The sequence below is a fragment of the Cervus canadensis genome, chromosome 14 (assembly GCF_019320065.1).
Source record: "Cervus canadensis isolate Bull #8, Minnesota chromosome 14, ASM1932006v1, whole genome shotgun sequence".
NCBI lineage: Eukaryota > Metazoa > Chordata > Mammalia > Artiodactyla > Cervidae > Cervus > Cervus canadensis.
The window spans coordinates 32152410-32167701 of record NC_057399.1 but is presented as its reverse complement, the minus strand read 5'-3'; the positions used below and the strand labels follow the sequence as shown (position 1 = coordinate 32167701).

The window sequence follows — 15292 nt, the reverse complement described above, 5'->3', positions numbered from 1 at the left end:
TGTTAGTTATTAAAGAAAGGAGACTTTGATACTGCCACACAAGGTTAAGCCAGTGGGTGACAGCCTGGGTGACAGCCTGGCCTTATGTATTACTTGGGATAGAAATGAAAAGGGGCGTTCAGAAACAAAAAGTAAGTCATCAGCTTCTGGACATCTCTTAAAATAGTACGGTGGTTGCGTTCTACCACCATAAAACATACGCAGCTGGATGCTTTGTCCTCATGCTGTGATAATGGGGAGAAGGAGGTCATGAGTACCCGAGTCTCCTTTAGCGTCTGCAGCAGTGATTCATGACTGATAAATAGTGAGAAGGATGCTGTCAGCATATTCCAATACCTTTTTTTTAGCAATCTCTTTTTTGTCTTCCAATTTTGATTTGGATTTCTCTTGGGATTAAAAATTAAGGAGTAAAAGAACTATAATTCATTAAATCTCCACAGTAATACTCCAAGCGATATTTTATAAAGATTATTTGGCCTGAATAGACTTGTATGTTAGTTAGATATTCTCGAACTCTTGAATCCAACAGAACTTTGCCCCAAAGTTCAGTTTGAAGAGCAATTGAAGAGCAATTCTATTCCATTTTAGAATATGAAAAAAAAAAAAAATTATCTGCTTCATAGAAGCTGTGTGTCCTTGAACAAGTCACTTAATCTCTCTGAATCTCGGTTTCCTCATCGGAAGATATCATTTACAGTGATAAATATAAATGGTTAATATATATTTGAAACATATGAGAAGTATTCAGTCTCACTAGTACTGAAAGAAATGAATATTTGAACCAATATTTACTAGCTGAGCAAATATATTTTAACATAAAATTTTAAAATTCACAATTATGAATTTATAATTTGGACATTTTAAATTATAAACTTAGAGAGGAAAATGGGAAAATGGAAAATGGGAAGTGTCACACAGTACCAGTAGACCTAAAAAATGCTATGATTTTCTAAGGATAGTTAGGCAATGTGTAACCTTTCCATCAAAAGCGTTTGTATTTTTTAACTCAACCATTCTACTTCTACAGACTTATACCAACAAAATACTAAAGGGCTGTTCATCCCAACCCAATTGGAAAAAACTTAACTGTCTAGTAAAGTGAATTGGCTAAAGTTTGAGAAAGTGTGTAAAAATACACTGAAATACCATGCAGAGACTGAAAAGCATATTTTAGCAGAATATTAACTTACATGGGAAAATGGTAAATACCTAATACAGCTATGTTTTGAGATGGCAAAAGTAAGTTATCGTCAGTAGGGGTTGTTTTTTATAATAAGAATGCAGTCATTTATTATTTTTTATCTAAAAATATAAAACTTAAAATATGTATAATTCCAACTTAGTCTGTATGTGTGTGCATGTGTGTGTATGAGAGTAGTGATATGGAAGTTATTAATGTGCTCTTTTCCTTTGCATTTCTGAGCACATGTTCTTTGCCCTGCTAAGCCAAGGTGTTCATATGCTTGGGAGATTAGGATTTGTTACAGAGGAATTTAAAGAAAAAAACGTACTAATATTAGACTTCTGTGTGATATGTGGGATTAGGTAGCAAGAAAGATTATTATTGTGAGAAAGAATGTCCCCATATTCCTTCATCTCTTCACTCAAATATCAAAAATCCCAGCTCACAGAATTGCCCTGTAGTGTAGGAATGGAACCTTCTATCTATCATGGCCATCACTCCAGTGGAGCAGGCAGTTGAGACAAAAGGGAATTAGAAGAAAAAACACTTTCTTGTCAAGAGAATAATGGCAGGAAGGAAAGGGAAGAGAGATGTTGGTCCTGTTTTCTCTCTCCAGGCATACTGCATCCAGTAAGGGGGTACATGTTACAGAAGAGGGGGTGCAGCTCTGTCCCCTACTCCCTATTAGAAGGCTGCTTCCCAAGCTGTCCCTGGCCAACCTGGGGTACAACTACATCAACGCAAGTGTGGCAGGACAGTGTGGTCAGGCAGCAAGAGGCTCTGAGATTTCACTTCTCAGCCACTCTGTTCCTGGTAGCAGGGATGCTGGGCTGATGGGATGGTCATGGCAGGATGAGAAGACCCTCCTTAAAGTCTAGGAGAGCACCCATGTGAACTGGCCTGATGCAGAGAGACTCACTTATTTTGTTACTTAGCAGTAGCTGCCATGAGACAAAGGCTGTAGGTAGGGATGTCCCCCAGCTCTAACAAAGCCAAGGGAAAGACAGAACACATCCACGCAGCTGCAGATTTCAACCAAGAAGTTGCACAGGGTAAGTTCCAACACAGAGGACAGTGCCCTGGAAACCAGGATCTGAATGAGTCCACACATTACCCTGGGCTGTTAACTTTGCAAAGTCTCTTTTATTCTATAATTGCCCCTCATCTCATTTGCCGAGCAGTCATTTGTCCTACAAAATTGTTTGTATTCTGGATTTGGCTTGTTCTTTTTTCCCTTTTTTAAAAAATATGGACACTTCACGAATTTGTGTGTCATCCTTGCATAGGGGCCATGCTAATCTTCTCTGTATTGTTCCAATTTTAGTATATGTATTTATTCATGGTGGCGATTATTTTGTTTCTCTACCCGCACTGTTTCCTTTAAGCTGGTATTAGATCTGGAGATTTGATATTTAGCAACGCTAAGGTTGAAAAGTGGATTCTGATATTGCCAGCCTGATTCGTCTGTGATAAATTCACCAACAACCTTTTGAATATGATTTTGGCATCTGATGGTAATTCATTCTATCATTCTTTCTGAACACATTTGCTGAGATTCTTCCATAGAAAGAATTTCTGCCTCATCAACTGTTTGGTTACCCTGAAATAGCTTGTATGGAAAAGGCAGGATTCATGCTTTATTTCCCCTTTTTATTGGTTTTCTAGGTAATAATTGGTATACTAGCAACATCCAATGGTGATTGATGAGGTTCTGTTTTCTTATTCTTTGTTAGTATTATTATGAACACATGGATTTACATGTTGTGGGTGGTTTTATGTTTCAGTCAGTTACAGTCATGATTCTTTCCCTTGTTCAATTTTTCCCATCTTTGGTCAGTGGGAGCCCCTTCATTTTGAATCCTCTGTCCTTTTGACAGAACTATTTATCTTCAAAAGTGTCCTGATTTTCTGGCTTAGGAAAATGTCTCAAGACCATCATCCCATACATTTCTTGCCCTGGAACTCTCTCTAAGTCGCTCAGTCACATCCAGCTCTTTGCAATTCCATGGACTGTAGCCAGGCTTCTTGGTCCATGGAATTTTCCAGGCAAGAATGTTGGAGTGAGTTGCCATTTCCTTCTCCAGGGGATCTTTCTGACCCAGGGATCAAACACAATCTCCTGAATTGCCGGCAGATTCTTTATCATCTGAGCCACCAGGGAAGCCTTGGAACTAGACACAGCCATTTCTCCAGACAGTCTGGGTTCCTCTTAGTGGAGAATAGTACTTAGAAACAATGATCTTTTTTTTTTTTTTTGGGGGGGGTTTTGTCATACATTGATATGAATCAGCCATGGATTTACACGTATTCCCCATCCCGATCCCCGCTCCCACCTCCCTCTCCACCTGATTCCTCTGGGTCTTCCCAGAGAAACAATGATCTTGATGATGGGAGGGCTTCTTGCTACTAGGTTGTCGATGTTTCTAGCCCTTTTTAGTGGACAGCACTCAGAAATACATATTTCATAGTAAGAGGCAAATAGATAATGAGTTCATACTGATGTTTCCTATATAATTTTTTATTATTGTAAAATATTCATAATAAATTTTACCATATAAACCATTTTTAAATGTATAGCTTTGTGACATTAAGTACATCCACATTGTTCTGCAAACATCACCACCATCCTTCTCCAGGGCTTTCTCATCTTCCTAAACTGAAACTCTGTACCCATTAAACACTGACTCCCCACTCCTTTTTCCTCCAGCTTTTGGAAACCACCATTCTGCTTTCTACATCTGTGAAATTCTTTTCCCTTTGTGACTGGTTTATTTCGCTTATCATAATGTCCTCAAGGGTCATCCATGTTGTGGCATGTAATTCCTTACTTTTTAAGGGAGAATTATATATACCCTGTATGTATATGCCACATATTATTTATCCGTTCATTCATTCATTGATGAACACTTGGGTTGTTTCCAACTTCCGGCAATTGTGAATAATAGTACTATGAAAATGGGTGTATAAATAACTGTTCAAGTCCCTGTTTTCAATTCTTCTGTGTTATGTACCCAGAAGTAGAATTGCTGGATTATATGGTAATTCTATATTTAATATTTTAAGGAACTGCCATACTGTTTTTACACTGACCGCACCATTTTACATTCCAACAAGCAAAGCACAAGGGTTCCAGTTTCTCCACATTCTCATCAATAATTGTTGTCTTAATGGTAGGTATCCTAATGGATGTGGATCAATTTAAATTTAAGATTACATAGTTTGGATTAAACTTCTTTGATTTTACTTTGAAAAGCATAGTTCCTAAAGACATGAATTGAAGTGTTTATTTCCTAATCATACTATATATAAAATTGTTTTTTTATTTTTTGGTCAAGTGTCAGTATTACTTCTAATAATAAGACCACTGAATGCAGCTTAAGATTTCTTTGTGGTTCTTTTGTCACCAGAATCTTCCCTGGTGGTTCAGATAGTAAAGAATCTGCCTGCAGTGCAGGAGACCCAGGTTTGATCCCTGGGTTGGGAAGATCCCTGGATTGGGATCCCTTGGAGAGGGTATGGTTACCCACTCCAGTATTGTTGCCTGGATAATTCCATGGACAGAGGAGCCTGGTGGATTATAGTTCAAGGGGTTGCAAAGGGTCAGACATGACTGAGTGACTAACACTTTCACATTTTTCATATGTACCACAAGCGATGTATGGTCAAATTTCCATGTTTAAAAGTCACTCAACAAACATAACTAAACAGAAAACAGAGTCATAGACACAGAGAATAAACAGGTGGTTCTTTGGGGGTGGAGGGTTGAGAGAAATAGATGAGAGAGATTAAGAGGTACAAACTTTAAGTTACAAACTAAATGAGTCACAGGTATGAAATGTACAGTATATGGAATATAGTTAATAATTATGTAATATCTTTGGTGACTGATGACAGCTATTCTTATCATGGGGATCATTTTGAAATGTATAGAAATATCAAATTACTATGTTGGGTACTAGGAATTAACATAGTGCCATGGGTCAGTCATATGTCAAAAACAAACAAACAAACTCATGCAAAAAGAGATCAGATTTGTGATTACTGGGGGTAGAGGAAAAGGGATTGGATGAAGGTAGTCAAACTTCCAGTTATAAAATAAGTAAGTACAACATGATCAGTGTAATTAACACTGTATGTTATATATGAAAGTAGTTAAGAGAGTAAATCCTAAGAGTTCTCATCATAAGGAAAAATTTTTTTCTATTTCTTTAATGTATCTGTATGAGATGATGGATGTTCACTGAAGTTACTATAGACATCATTTCATGATGTGTGTAAATCAAATCAGGATGCTATACATCTGAAAGTTACACTTTGTATAAATTATACCTCAATAAAGCTAGAATGAAAAAAAGAATCTATGAGTAGAATTCCAAAGAAAATGGCCTCAGAGTCAAAAATAATAAAATAGCACAACATTGTGAACACACTAAATGCCACTGAACTATATACTTTAAAATGGTTAATTGTATATTATGTGAATTTTACCTGAATAAAAAAAATTGAATTAAAAAAAGTCACTTGAAATAATTATTTTCCCTGTGTGGTTATGCCATCAATTTGATATACAGTTAGAACCATAGGTTTCCATTTGTTTTCAATTAAAAAAACTTTTTTGGCTGCAGTGCATAGCATCTAGAATCTTAGCTCCCCAACCAGAGATGAAACCTGCTATCCCAACCACTGGACCACCAAAGTCCATTTTCAAATTTTAGAAATTGGTTTTTAAAAATTCAATAATTGTTTAAAGTATGTAAAACTTTCACACAGTTCAGTCAAATTGTAAAACAGCACAGTCAGAGAATTCTCATGTTCATCTCCCCTCATCTTTTCTCCCCTTCTTCCCAACATATGTAACAGTTAGCAGATAGCCCCTACAGTATATGGAATATAGTTAATATAGTTGTCCTTTAGTTGCTTCTTTTTAGGAAATAGAAAGAAATGTTTATATTCACATTCTCCTTCCCTTTATTACACAAAGGTGACATTTTACAAGCCCTGTTCTGGGCCTCTCTTTTTTTTTTCATTTATCCTGGTGCTCACCCAGTGTTACATACAGAGATTTTCCTTCTTCCTTTTTCTGTTCAATACTCCTTTGTGTAGTTCTTATTATAAAGAAATCTTCCTCATTCATTTGAACTGCTATGGAATACTATACTGTGTGAATAAACCTGTAGTTTATTTAACAAACTTCCTACAACTACTATGGAGAACCATATGAAGGCTCCTCAAAAAACTAGAAACAGAGCTACCGTATGATCCTGCAGCCCCACTCCTGGGCATATATCTGAACAAAACCATAATTCAAAAAGATACATGCAACCCAGTGTTCATTGCAGCACTGTTTGCAACAGCCAAGACATGGAAGCCAGCTAAATGTCCACTGACAGATGAGTGGATAAAGACGTGATAATATATGTGGATTAAGGTGAAGTCGCTCAGTTGTGTCCGACTCTTTGTGATCCCATGGACTATAGCCTGCCAGGATCCTTCGTCCATGGAATTTTCCAGGCAAGGATACTGGAGTGGGTTGCCATTTCCTTCTCCAGGGGATCTTCCCAACCCAGGGATGGAACCCCAGTCTCCCAATATATGTGGATATGTATTATCTAATTTAATAGATACATATTGTTAGATTAAACTTGCTAACATTTTGTTAAGTTTTACATCTGTGTTATGAGGGATAATGTTTTGTAATTCTATTTTAATGCCTTTATTTTTGGAATCAGGGTAATACTGACCTTATATTAGAAAATGATTTAGTGTTTCCTCCTTTTCTATGTTCTCAAAAAGTATTTTTATACTGATGTTATTATTTTCCCTTAAAAGTTGGAATTCACCTGTGAAGTCATCTGGACCTAGAATTTCTTTGTATAAATTGTTAGCTACAAATTCAGGTTCTCTAATGGCTGTTGGGCTATTGAAGTTTTCCCTTTTTGGGTGAGTTTTTGATATGTGGCTTTTAATGAATGTTTCCATTCCATCTGTGTTGTCACATTAATAGTTGTCTGTAGCATATCCTTAATGTCTTTTAGATCTGTTTGATGTCCTCTGTTGTACTCCTCACATTGGTAATTTGTGTTTTCATATTTTTTTTATTAGTCTGGGTAGGAACTTACAAATTTTATCAGTACCACTCCGAGAGAACCAGCTTTTGGGTTCCCTGATTTTCTACACTCTTTTTCTGGTTGGTAGGCCACATTTTTGGGGTTCCCTCGTCTCTGATCTTGCACACTAAAGTTCTGGCTGCTCAGGCAATTTTCTAATGATATCAGTAGACTTACAGCCTTTAAATAGATTTCATTTTGTATTTTTTCTGGCTTTTCAAGTTGTTCTCACCAGGAGTACATGTTAATACTTCATTATAACCAGAAGCAGAATTGTGAGAGAAATAATTGCAGGTGGCTGGTATTATAGGAAAAGTGCTGATTTGAAAGCAGGATTCTTGGGTTCAAGACTTCTTTATCGCTTACTGATACTGCTATTAATAACCTTGGGTAAATCAAATTGACAGTTTTAGTTTCGTTGTCTATAATGTGGGGATAACAATAATATCTTACATCACAGTGCTTCTGTAAGTATTAAGTAAAGTAATATGAAATGAAACTGTTTTATGAACTATGAAAAATTTCATGAATATAGCATGGCTCATATTTAATTTGTACAACTATGGATGCCTTGGAGGCAGAGACTGAGTCTTTTTGATCATGATTCTTCAACACCTGGCACAGTTCCTAGAACATATTTTGGCTTTTAATGAATCTTTGTTGAACTCAGCCATAGCTATTTACATGAATGGTTAACAGTTCTCACTTGACTTGGTAAATTCATTCTGTATACCCATAGTTATTGGCAACACCTGAATTAGTCTGGATCTGGCTGAATTATTGTTTATTATTATTATTTAGACTAAAAATGTGTACAGTATCATGTAGAAATTTCTTGTATTATTCTTACAGGATTATCCTTTTTCTGGCCACAAACAGAAATATGTGCTGAAAGATCAATAAGTAATGGGAAATCCCTAAGGGTTGTCTCATAGGAGGAAGAGGTGAAAAGATGCCCAGTTCCTAGTAATGCTGTAGGCTGAATGTGCAAATATAAAGGAGGTTCCTAAGTGATGTGTCACTAAAGCTTATAAACTCTTACCTTGCCACCACATTTCTTTATAGTTTCTGCATGTGGGGCTATTGTTTGGAGGAATTTAACTATACCACCTACAGAAGACAAATTTGTGTGTTATCTTCATACCATTTCTAGGTCCCCCATGCCCCTCTTCCCCCAAACATGCATTCATATCTCACCAGTTTTAAATTCAAATGTGAAGTTCATTCTGACTAGATCACTGTTTCCCCAGCTCCAAGATTCTGCATACTACCTCATAAGTCTTATCCACATTCTCTGTACCACTTACATTATTTACCTAAGATTTTCTTTGAACTAATTTTCTTTTTCCTAAATGAATGTATTTTAAAAGAAAATTATCAATGTTGCATATTGAAAATCAATACCCCCAAAAAAAGAAAATCAATACCACTTTCCAAGATTATGGTATAAATTAAAAAATAATGAAAACAAAACAATTTTATTAAGTGCTACAAACAGATCATTGCCTATTGAAGACTCTGAGTTCTGGGCTTGCTGTCTTTTAGGGATATACTGGCTTAAATTATCTCTGAGATCTCTGATTTCAGCTTTCAACATCTATGGTGTTCCAAATTCTTCTCTTCCTACTATTTGTGGATTTCCTCCCTCAGTTCTCACTCATGCAAACTGTCTCTGCTTACCTCATGTACAAATGATTCCTTTTTACCAATGACTGCCTCCATTTTTAGTGTTGAGAGTCACTATGGGAAAAAAAAGAAAACTCAGGAATTCTATGTAAGAAATAGAAAAAGGGGGGAAATTGTGAAAAGCAGGAAGTGATTAGGAGAAAGTGACTCAGACAAAAGTCATCCTGCTTCCTTGACCTAGAATAGTTTCCTCTATTTTCCCAAACATTTTCATTTTCCTGTACTTCCACTTTGAGGTTAGAATTAAAATAAGCATATTCTAAAAAGACAGATGCTTCTAGCAGGATTAAGAAACCATTACTCATTTACACCTTACTGTAAAATAATCCAATTCACTGATTTCCTTAATACTTGAAATTACCTACATTGAAGGAAAAGGAATGAAATAATTTTGATGAGTGCTGTATTTGGAAAACTAGGGGAGTGTAAGATGAGAGAGGGTTGGTTGAGAAGGGCATGGAGAAGTGAAGTTGCTCAGTTGTGTCTGACTTTGCGACCCCATGGACTGTAGCCTGCCAGACTCCTCCGTCCATGGGATTTTCCAGGCAAGAATACTGGAGGGGGTTGCCATTTCCTTCTCCAGGGGATCTTTCCAACCCAGGGATCGAATCCAGGTCTCCTGCATTGCAGGTGGATTATTTACCATCTGAGCCAGCAGGGAATCCCACCAGGGAAGGCCTGGAGAGATAGCAGGTAAATAGAAGAAGGTGAGACAATCTCAAAGAAAAGTTTAGCATAGTTTAAAAATTTCTTTCCCCTCCATCTTATCCTATCACCTTAATTTCTGTTCTAGAGACTCACACATTAGATTAGTGTGGAAAATTATACAGTTTAGCTGCTTCTCAGGTGAAGTCAACTTCATAGGCTAGGATTCTCCCCACCATTAGTAAAACTGTTTCTAGGAGAAAATGTATTCTGCATTTTGTGACAGTATTTCATAACCCAAGAACTGTACAGTGTTCGACACACAGTGGGTAATTAAGAAATGTTATTTCTACTGTCTGCCATTGTAAATCTCAAGTGGGACAGAAAATGTCAGGAAGATTGTTAATATGACATGGATTTTCCCAAGAGAACAATTCAGTTTTACTTATAGTGTCTCTGTGTATTTCAGGTCCTCTATTAGGTTTCTAATCACACTGAGTACAATGGTTCTTCTGATGACTTCCAGGCAGGTTCTCAGTCAGACCTTTTCAAACTATCTGTGGTGAAGGATGAGGGTGTGTGTGTGTGTGTGATCTGTGGAAGACAAATCTTAGTAGGCAGCTTGTGCTACATATGGCTCCCCACACTAGTCTGACAATGCACACACTATTCACTCAACAAGACAGCTTGACCAACCTTGAGCTTGGATGTTCTGATAATGTCAAATTGTTCTAAGAGCTTCTAAACACACTCTTAATTTCTGGGCTTATCTCATTGAAGACCGATGAAAGAAAGTTCACAGATCACACTTTGAGTGGTCTGGTCTAGTATGTATTTTCTGAGAGTTCCTCTTATAAAATGACAAGAGACCTCTTCAGCTGTGAGGGCTTCCCATGTAGCTCAGTGGTAAAGAATCCGCCTGGTAATGCAGGAGACATGGGAGACTCGGGTTCGATCCCTAGGGCAGGAAGATCCCCTGGAGTAGGAAATGGCAACCCAGGCTAGTATTCTTGCCTGGAAAATTCCATGGACAGAGGAGCCTGGCAGGCTAGAAGTCCATGGTGTCTCAAAGAGTCAGACATGACCAAGCACACATCCCCACCACCACTGCAGCCGTGGGGAGTCCTTCTATTGACCTAAAATATCTGTAGTATTAACAGTGTGGTCCATGCACAAAAATAAAAATTACTGCTTTGTAACATGAATTTTCCAACTCACTTGGCATATTCTTGTTGCTATTCTCATTTTTAAAAAACTCTACCAGAAAATTAGAGACCTAGAGAGTTTGAAGATCTTATTATAATTTTTGCCAATTATTGTAATATTTATATTTTACAAACATAATACAGAAAATAGTTTACAAATCACTTTCTGTTAGGTTAAGTTAATGCTGCAGTAACAAACGATCCCTGAAATCTCAGACCTTTATAACAACAAGCATTTATTTCTTGTTCATGCTGCATATCCATCAGGGGTCCTTTTCAGCTCAGCTCCAATTTGTCTTCATTTTAGGACTCACAGTAAGAGAGCAGTCTAGTGCTGATCTTGTGGTCAGGGAGAAGAGAAGATGGCAGCTATGTGATGGTTCTTAAAGCTTTACCCAAATGGTACACGTTACTGTCTCATATTTCAGTGGCCAAAGCAAGTCATACGACCAGGCCTGAAGCCAATGTGTCAGGGATGTACAGCCTTCCAGAGGGAAAGGCCTGGAAGGAGGGGCAGCAAAGAATTCAAACTCGTAACACTTATGATCCACACTGTAAACATCTGAATGAGAGTTGGGGAAAGAATAGAGAGGCATTTCAAAGTGTGGGGAATCTACTCCATAACTAAAGGAGATAAAATTACTTTTACTAATTTTAATAACAGTTTGAGAACAATTTGCCCTTTTTTTCTAGCTTTATTGATATATAACTGACACATAATGTGTGTTAAGTTATACAATGTCATGATTTGATATATGTATATATTGTGAAATGATTACCACAAGTTTGGTTTAGGTATCTATTGCAATACATAGTTATAATATTTTCTGTATGTGGTGGGAACTTTTAAGACTTACTCTCTGAGCAGCTTTCAAGTATACAATAAAGTTTTGTTAGCTCTAGTTAACCATACTGTACATTACATCCCCTGAACTTATTCATCTTAAAACTGAAAGTTTGGGGAGTTCCCTGGAGGTCCAGTGGCTAAGACTGCACTCCCAATGCAGGGAGCCTGGGTTCGATCCCTCGTCAGGGAGCTAGATCCCACATGCCACAACTGTTTATATGGGTTCAGTTTTTTTAAGATTCCATATATAAGTGAGATCACACATTTTTTTGTACTTCTCTGTCTGACTTATTTCACTTAGCGTAATGCCCTCAAGATTCATCCATGTTTTCACAAGTGGCAGGATTTTCTTTCTCGTGGCTGAATAATATTCCATTGTATATAGACGTATATACACCACATTTTCTTTATTCATCCATTGGTGGACATTTAGGCTGTTTTCACGTTTTGGCTATTGTAAATAATGCTGCAGTGAATCTGGGGTACACATATCCTTTCTAGAGAGTGATTTTATTTCTCTTGGATACATCCCAAAAGTGGGATTGCTGGATCATATGGTAGTTTTATTTTTAATTTCTTGAGGAACTTCCACACTGTTTTCCGTAGTGGCTGCATCAGTTTGCATTCCTACCAACTGTGTCTGAGGGTGCCGTTTTCTCTATATCCTCCTCAGCATTTGTTATCTCTTGTCTTTTTGATAATAGATGTCCTAACAGGTCTGTCGTGATATCTCCTTGTGGTTTTGACTTGTATTTCCCTGATGACTAGTGATGTTGAGCACCTTTTTCATGTAGGTGCTGAATGGTCATCTGAATATCTTCTTTGGAAAAATGTTTATTCAGAGTATTTGCCCATTTAAAATTGGATTATTTGTTCTTTTTGTTATTGAATTCTATGAGTTCCTTATATATTTGGATATTAACCCCTTACCAGACATGTGGTTTGTGAATATTTTTTCTCATTCTATAGGTTGCTTTTTCATTAGTTTTTTAAAAAAATTTATTGTTTTGTTTATGTATTTTTGGCTGCAGTGGGTCTTCGTTGCTGCATGGGTTTTTCTCTAGTTGGACCAACGGGGACTGCTCTTCAGTTGTGGTGGCATCTCTTGTGGAGCATGGGCTTTAGGGCATGTGGGCTTCAGTGGTTGCAGCTCCCATGCTCCAAAGCACGGGCTCAGGGGCGGTGGTGCATGGGCTTAGCTGCCTCACAGCATTGGGGGATCTTCCCAGATCAGGGATTGAACCCTTGTTTCCTGAATTGACAGGTGGACTTTCTACCACTGAGCCGCCAGGGAAGCCCTGCTTTTCTTGATGTGTGAAAGTGAAAGTGTTAGTCACGCCGCTGTGTCCAGCTGTTTGTGACCCCATGGACTGTAGCCCACCAGGATTCTCTGTCCAAGGGATTCTGCAGGCAAGAATACTGGAGTGGGTAGCCATTTCCATCTCTAGGGGATCGTCCTGATCCAAGACTCAAACCTGGGTCTCCTGCATTATGAACAGATTCTTTACCATCTGAGCCAAACTAAGGAATCCCTTAGTTTGATGTAGTTCCACTGGTCTATTTTTGTCTCCATTACTTGTGCTTTGGTGTCATATCCATAAAAACACCATAAAATTGTTGCCAAGACCAATGTCAATGAGTTTTTTCCCTGATTTCTTCTAGGAGTTTTATGGTTTCAGGTCTTACAAGTCTTTTATTGGTTTAAAGTTAATTTTTGTGAATGGTATGAGATAGGAGTTCACTTTCATTCTTCACATATGACTATTCAGTTTTCCCAACTCTGTCTATTGAAGAGACTATCTTTTCCTCATTGTGTATTCTTGGTCCTTCTGTCAGATGTTAGATGGTTGTACGTGTGTGGGTTCAGTTTTGGCCTCTCACTTCTGTTTGATGTGTCTGTTCTATGCCAATACTATAATGTTTTGAGTACTATATTTTTATAATATAGTTTGAAATCAGGATGTGTGATGCCTCTAGCTTTGTTCTTTTTTCTCAGAATTGTTTTGACTATTCAGTCTTTTGTGGTTTCATATAAATTTTAAGATTTTTTTTTTTTTCTATTTCTGTGAAAATTGCCATTGAAATCTGGACAGGCCCTGATTGACTCTATGGATGGCTTTGGGTAGGATGGACGTTTTAACAATTTAATTATTTATTTTACTCTGTCTTAAAGGCTCTCATGTGATTATTTCTTTAGGTGTCACACGTAGAAAATACATCCCCTATGGAAGAAGTATAGATGACTTATTTTAAAAAGAAAAACATCATGAGAATTTACCTCTCTGGGGTATACAGGGATGGCATATTAATAAGCATGATTATAAAGGAAACACAAGATAGAATAAAGTCTAACTGGATACTAGCTCAATTTATATCTGAGGTTTCAAAACATCAATGTCTTTTATCTTGATTTGTGTGGTTCATTTTAGAAGATGGGAATATCACAGAAAAAGAGTAACATATTCATGTTCTGAAACTTGTCAGAGAATTCCTGATTTGGTAAAATGAGAGGATATCTGCAGTTCTCGAGAAGAAGTCAGACAGGTCTTAGGAGTTCTTAAAAATTATTAATTCTCTGAGGACAGGAACAAAATTTCCCTAAACCTTTCTTAAAATAGGGCTCATTTCATATCAAAGAATTAATAAGTCCCCTTAAATATGTAACATACAGCCAGGGAGTAATTGGGCTCACATGGGGCTAGTGCTCTTCAAGATCCTTTTTTTATTTTTAAAAGACTTCATTTTGGAAATGCCTTTTCAGAAGTAGAAAGAAAGAACAAGGACAAATGCCCAGTGCATGTAGAGGATTCTTCTTCTTTTTTTTTTTTTTAGCTTTCATTGTCTTTCACTCTTACTGATTTATATTACTAGTAAATGCAGTATTTTGCAGTTTAACAAGCAGTTTACTATTCAGTTGTATGATTTAGGAGGGGGATGTAAAACTTAACCTTTTTCCTTAAGTCCAATGTGGAACATATTACATACCTCTCTATCTGCCCCCCTATCTAAGCACACATTTATGAATATATATTGTACACATATCTGTTCATATACACATGTACATGTATATACATGTATTTATGTATAACATAAACATATATAACATATACATAAATAATATATTGTACATAAGTGAAATAAACTCCTTTATTTGCCTCTTTCCTTTCCCTCCTTGCCAATGATGTCTCTTTTTTCTTTTCCTTTTCTTTAGCCTTCTTTTCCTTTTTTACTGTCTTCCTTCTTTCTTTCTTTCTTTCTTTATGCTACCCTTGGGATGGCTTTTTCAACTTTTTGTTTTGACAGCTATAAGGAGTACCTTTTTCTAAGAGCTCCCAATGTTTAAACTTGGGGAAAAGAGTTGTGCTTCTTCTAGCCAGAACATCCAGCTATATTTGTCTACAGTATATATGCCTAGCTTCTTCACGGGGCACAGTGTGGCCAGGGATTGATGCCTGAAGATGTGCCACCGGGGTGTGCCCTTCTGTTTTGACATCATGATGGTAACCCATTATGCTTGTGGTAAGCTATCATGTCTGTATAGACGTTACGGGGTGTGCAGAGTTCATTCATCACAGTCTTTTTTGACCTGATTTTGACACCAGTTCTATAAAGTGGGAAT

General features: G+C 37.2%; 1 long non-coding RNA gene and 1 pseudogene across 1 annotated transcript in view; one reads left to right on the top strand and one right to left on the bottom strand.

Annotated features, from left to right (window-relative positions):
- Window positions 1–15292, top strand: part of LOC122453246 — a 68005-nt gene that overhangs the window by 3147 nt on the left and 49566 nt on the right. The window lies entirely within an intron of this gene.
- On the bottom strand, window positions 2425–2522 carry LOC122453441 (annotated as a pseudogene).